This window comes from Xenopus laevis, chromosome 7L (assembly GCF_017654675.1).
Source record: "Xenopus laevis strain J_2021 chromosome 7L, Xenopus_laevis_v10.1, whole genome shotgun sequence".
NCBI classification, from domain to species: domain Eukaryota; kingdom Metazoa; phylum Chordata; class Amphibia; order Anura; family Pipidae; genus Xenopus; species Xenopus laevis.
The window spans coordinates 114927423-114933422 of NC_054383.1; positions in this window are offsets into that span (position 1 = coordinate 114927423).

The window sequence follows — 6000 nt, forward strand, 5'->3', positions numbered from 1 at the left end:
GTTTATGAGTTCTGCAAATCTAAAGCAACAGCTTTCAATATTATGTCAATTCATAAGCTATGAGGAAACTTTAGGAGCTGTCCCTGTAGATTTCATATCTGGATTGAACCCATTCTTGACCCTCTCCTGCTAGCCACAACCCAGTTTTACCACTAGGCCACACACCCTGCTAATTTTATTTTTCTTACCAGGATGATGTTCCTAATGACTCAACTGTCTTAGATATTACTTTAGATAGAGACTATTTAAAGATTCACAACCAAAGTATCCATATAAAACATGATATGAAGGCCACACAGAAGACTACCACAGGGAGGGACAAATACAACCTAGAGTGCACAGAAAATGCAGACCACATAGCAGGTTGTCCATTCAAGCCTGTGATTCTCAACCAATGGCTTTCTAGGGACATGTTGCTCACCAACCCCTTGGATGTTGCTCTCAGTTGCCTCACATCAGGTGCTTCTTTTTGAATTCCAGGCTTGGGGCAATTTTTGGTTGGATAAAATCCGGGTGTACTGCCAAACACAGACTTTTGTAGGCTGTCAATCCACATGGGCCTACCAAATAGCAAATCACACCCATTATTTGGCACCCCAGGGACTTTTTTTCATGCTGGCATTGCTCCCCAACTCTTTTTACATTTGAAGGTGGCTTATGGGTAAAAAAGGTTGAGGACCCCTGCTTCAGGTTGTTGCACATTTCACTGATTTCTTTAGAGTTTTCTGGTTAAATTAGAGTTCACTCCACCCTAAGTGCCCCAAGATGGGCTTCCATGATTATTTGGAAAAGCAAAATTGGCATAATCCCCAAATCTCATAATAACTAGCCCTTAGGCAACACCAACCCAGGCGATTGCTTTAAAGGGGTTGTGCACCTTGAAACGACTAGTTGTTTTCAGATAGATCACCAGAAATAACAACTTTTTCCAAATACTTTCTATTTTCTATGTGTCACCATTTTTCTAATATTGAAGTGTAAAGTGTAATTTTTAACCTTCTAAAGCAGCTCTGGGAGGGGGGGTCGCCGACCCTGTAAACTGTTCTAAATTGATACATTTAGTTGATACATTTCTTACCTTGGTCCCTGCTGAGCAGAATCTCTGGGTTTCATTACAACCAGCTGTTAGAATTGATACAATAGTTGCTAATACTCCAGAGATGCTGCTAAGAAATGTTTCAACTAAATGTTACAAAATTGTTTAAAGTCTGCACCTGAATTACTGAGCTGCCAGACTCAAACACCAGAGACACGAACATTCAATTTTAAACTTAGATTTTGGAAAAACAATAAAAATAAATAATGGAAGGTAATTGAAAAAAGTCTTTATTTCTTAACTTCTTTATGCAAACAGTTGTGGAACCACAAAGGTATCCCAATGCTACAACAGTATTTTATTACACAATAGAAAATATGTGTGAAATAAATGAATACAACTCCCCCACCTCCTGAAATTTACTAGCATGCCCTAAGTGACCACATGTGTAAGCTGTATACGTAGTTCATCTGGAAGTTTCAGTACGGGTTTAAAGGTAGTCCTAAGGGAAAATGGGTGAATAGATGTCTTCTTCTTGTTGTTCCGCTCGGTTTCCTACAGCCAATAGTTCCTTCACAGGTTCAGCATCACTTTCATCCATAGTTCTCAGTGAATATGTGGCACGTTATGGGGAGGATTGCATTAGAGATTGAGCAGAATATTGCCAAAAATAAGTATGATCCTTTCAATATACTGTAGCCTTGTTGGCAGATTTCCATTAGAATAGCAGCCTAATCAATGGCATGCGGCTAATCTTCTTAGTGGCTAAACGCAAGCAGGCTTTCACATTGAGCTCAGCATTAAAAACAGATGAGTCTTTTGCCATTAGGTTCATGTTGCAAGGGACATTTGACCACCATTGCCATAAGGTGGACAGTATCACTGGCCAATCACCCCTCTCCACTATTTGCAACTTCTTATTGTAATTTTGGGAAATGTGGTGCCTAAAGAACCAATAGTGGTTTCAGACAAAGCGGATAAACACTCGCATGGATACTTCTGAGCAGAGGTTGGCCCGACCCCTTTCTTCCATTAAACAAGCCCTGATAATGTTATTGTATTGGGCTATGTATCCTGCTGCTATGTTAATAAATGATGGCGATAATAGTAATTATGATGGACACATAAGTAATGATGGACACAAAAGGAAGAGAATGCATTTGATCTGGGTTCTCAGCATCCTAGAAAGGCCTTTTGGGGTAAAGAATGTAACAGATACCAGTTATTACATATTTTGAATATAACCCTATGGTTGTACAACTTTGGGCCTAGCACTGGTCCCTCTATCAATCTGACAGACGCACAAGCAGCAACACCCTAACTCACAAGGGAACCCAATAATTTATACCTGCTAATGACCAATGCTCCCTTTGCTCACTGTGCACAGACATTAAGGATGCTCCAAATCCAGGATTCGTTTTGGGATTTGGTCAAGATTTGACCCTTTTTCAGCAGGATTTGGATGATTACAAGTGCCTTGCCGAACCAAAACCGAATCCAAAAAATCATGTGACTTTTCGTTGCACAAACAAGGAAGTCAAAATATTTTGCTCTATTTCCCCCTCATTTGCCTAATTTACATATGCATATTAGGGGTTGGATTCAGTTTGGTATTCAACCTTGAGCAAAGGATTCGGGATTCAATGCATCCCTAACAGGCATGTCCATTTTTTCTGCCCTGGAAATATCACACGCAATTCTCACATGTTACAAAAAATTTTTTCTACCTGTGCTCTAATGTATGGGTCCAAAATGAAGCTAGCAGGTCTATCTGTTGTTTTCTGGTTTAATGTAATTCAGGCCTAGGATAATGGCACAGGTATCGATATGTAGCAACTGAGTATTTTTATCATGCTGAGTGAGTAATACCAACCGACAGGTTAGCAACAAACTGCCTGCAATTGCTCTCCCATTTATTTGAACAGCAATCACTTGGAATAATGGATGTACCTATTTACACATTGAATTAAGGTCATTGCTGGGGTGACAACGCTTGGAATAATTACATGTACCGAGCTTAAAAGGGTCATTAAATTATAAGCCCAACAATTTTGTTTAAAGATTATCACAGATCGGGTCAGAAAAACAGGGCAATTTGTGGCCTGAAATTCAAACATATTAGCTGCAGATTTGTTCTTTGATGGCAGACAAGATTTGCTTCAAGGTGCCATGGTGGGTGTGCATCATGATGGTGACCAGCTAATAGTTTACTAACTCCACTGAAGCCCAGGGAACAGGTCAAAAACAAACACCCCGATTGCACAACACAAGACAAATCAACTATGTAAACTGTGCAGGCAAAGTTCATGAGGACAATGAGCAACTGCAGTGCTAAAGGTTCATCAGAGAATATTTCCAAAAGAGACCACGCAGAATACGAAACTCCTCATCTTTAAAGTAACTTGTGGGGCTACATACAGGGCAAGTGTCAGACAAGATGGGGCCCCTACCAATTCACCAAAGCTAAAGGTCCAATTGTACACGTGTGTGGGAAGGTGTAATTCCCTTATTTGATAACAAAACTACTCAATGAGTTATTTATCCCTATCATGCACAGAATTTTATATTTCCATGCTATTGGTGCCTGGTCAAAGAAACTGCCTGGTAGAGCTCTTCCTTTTTTCTTGCCCCTGTTGGCAGTATCTCCTGTGTTTTCTGTGTATACTGTATATTGTGACCCAGCTCTTGTTAGCCTTTTGAACTTATGCAACTCTTGTCAATGAAAAATAAATGGTCATGTGGTTTCTCTTCCTTAATTTTTCTTTATATTTAGTGTTAAAATGTCTACGGTCTTTTTTCAGTCTTGCCCAATGCTTTTCTTTCTTTCACAATAACCAACAACAACTTAGTTTCATCAGTGCCTCGTGGCCTAATAGTGTTTATTTACAATGGTGGAGCAAGGTGCAAAGTGCAAAAACCCTGGAACAAAGGCAGTGGTGTAACTAGATGTTACTGGGCCCCACAGCAAATTCATTTTATTTGCCCCCTATAACTTCTGGGGCCCCTGCAGCCGCAGGGTCTGCTTCCTCTGTAGTTACACCCCTGCGCAAAGGGCACCTGCCTCCCCTGGAGTTGAGCCCACTGCCCACGGGCACGACTCTTTGCACTAAATGGAGGTGCATACTACAGAATGGTGTATGGGTGTTAATCAGCATAGTGTCAGACTGAAGCACTTGGAGCATAAATCTCATAAACCCAATTGTCTGCTGTGTGACTCGGTGCTGCCTGTGACATGAACAGCAGGAGATGTGCACTGATGGGAGACTGTTGGTGCAGCAGAAAGCAGATTATAAAGTGAATTAGCACCTACCATTGTACCTCTATTGAGACGCTGCCAGACTAGCCCAGAGCACACCAGAATTAGCGCCCACCAGAATTTTTACCGTGTCCAGGTGAGGCACACTGACCCTGCACCAACACTTGTGCCTCTGGCCATTTTTATACTTTTCAACAATACAAATCAACAAAAATATGACATTTTCCCTTGTTTTCCTATAAAGAATGGCCCTTTTGGTTCTTACTTGATTCTAGTCCTTATAAAACATCATGGTGAAGTCATTCACAGGACTTAATATCCCGAGGAAGGCACTTTTATGGTGGCTGCTTAGAAAATGGAGTTGTTTGGTAAAATAATGGTTAATGCAATGTCTTACTGGGGGGGGGCAGGGGGCCATCAGGGCTGCCCCCTCAGGGCCCCCCACATATCTCTTGGCTCCCCATCTCAGTCGTGGGGCCCATGAACATTCTGGTGCAACAACTCCCTTCTCCACATTTGTACTTGTTCTTTTTCATTGGAGCCACAATAATGGGGGAGGTAAGGAGAAGCGGCAATAGTGTGGGTCAGGGTCAGCGGGGGCCCACAAGGTGTCCTGCCAGCCCAGTCACAAACCTCTCGATTCAGTATTAGGGTAAGGGCACACGGCGATTTGGGGAGATTTAGGGGTAAATTTATCAAAGAGTGAAGTTTACTAGAGTGAAATTCCGCAGCTCTCCATTCATTTCTATGGGATTTTGAAAGGTGTAGTTATCAATGGGGGAAAGTGAAAGTTCACCCTTTGATAAATACGCCTATAAAAATCCCATAGAAATGAATGGAGAGTGACGGAATTTCACTCTAGTGGTGGAACTTCACTATTAACTTCACTCTTTGATAAATATACCCCAGAGTCGCCTGGCGACTAATCGCCTCATATTTGGGGCGACTAATCTCCCCGAATGGCTTCCCCCTGTCTTCCGCCGGCTATAATGAAAAATTGCCTGGGGCATGGCACACGCGACGCTTCATTTTACGAAGTCGCCCAAAGTTGCCTCACGACTAAATCTCCCCGAATCGTCAGGCGTGCCCTTACCCTAACAGCCATTATTTCCTATATGACTAGCACCAGCCAAATACAAAACAACACAGAAATGATAACTAAAAAGAACAATAGAAAAAGGTAAATGATTGTTTTTATTCGTCTAGCAAATTTCGATCACAGACGCACCATGTTGGGCAGCGCCGGTCCATTAGCAGATGAGAAAGTGAATGGTAACAGCATCTGCTTTTTACTTCCTACTGTACTGATTGTTCCTGCTTCATTCTCTTATATTGATAAAAGGAGCAAATCAAATCTTAATCGTAAATTATGGTGTAACCAGACAGAGGAAGCATGAAAAGTTGGTATATATATATATATTAACTGTTGTTCCTCAATCATACAAGGCTCTTGCGTGCAACACCCCACAAAAGGTCATAACATCAAGTTACATGCTTATGCAAATAATTATATAATATCCATGCTCACATGTGCAGCCAAGTGTATGTGGGCCAAACTTCTGTACCAGGTAAGGAACAAGTAAAGGAACACAAAGGTAACATTAGAAACTATAAAAATGTACAAATATTAATACAAGTGTCTCTAGGCATATTGTAAGCATAATGTGTCACAAGTAAGACGGATGGTGGTGGAGACTTTGGAGAAATA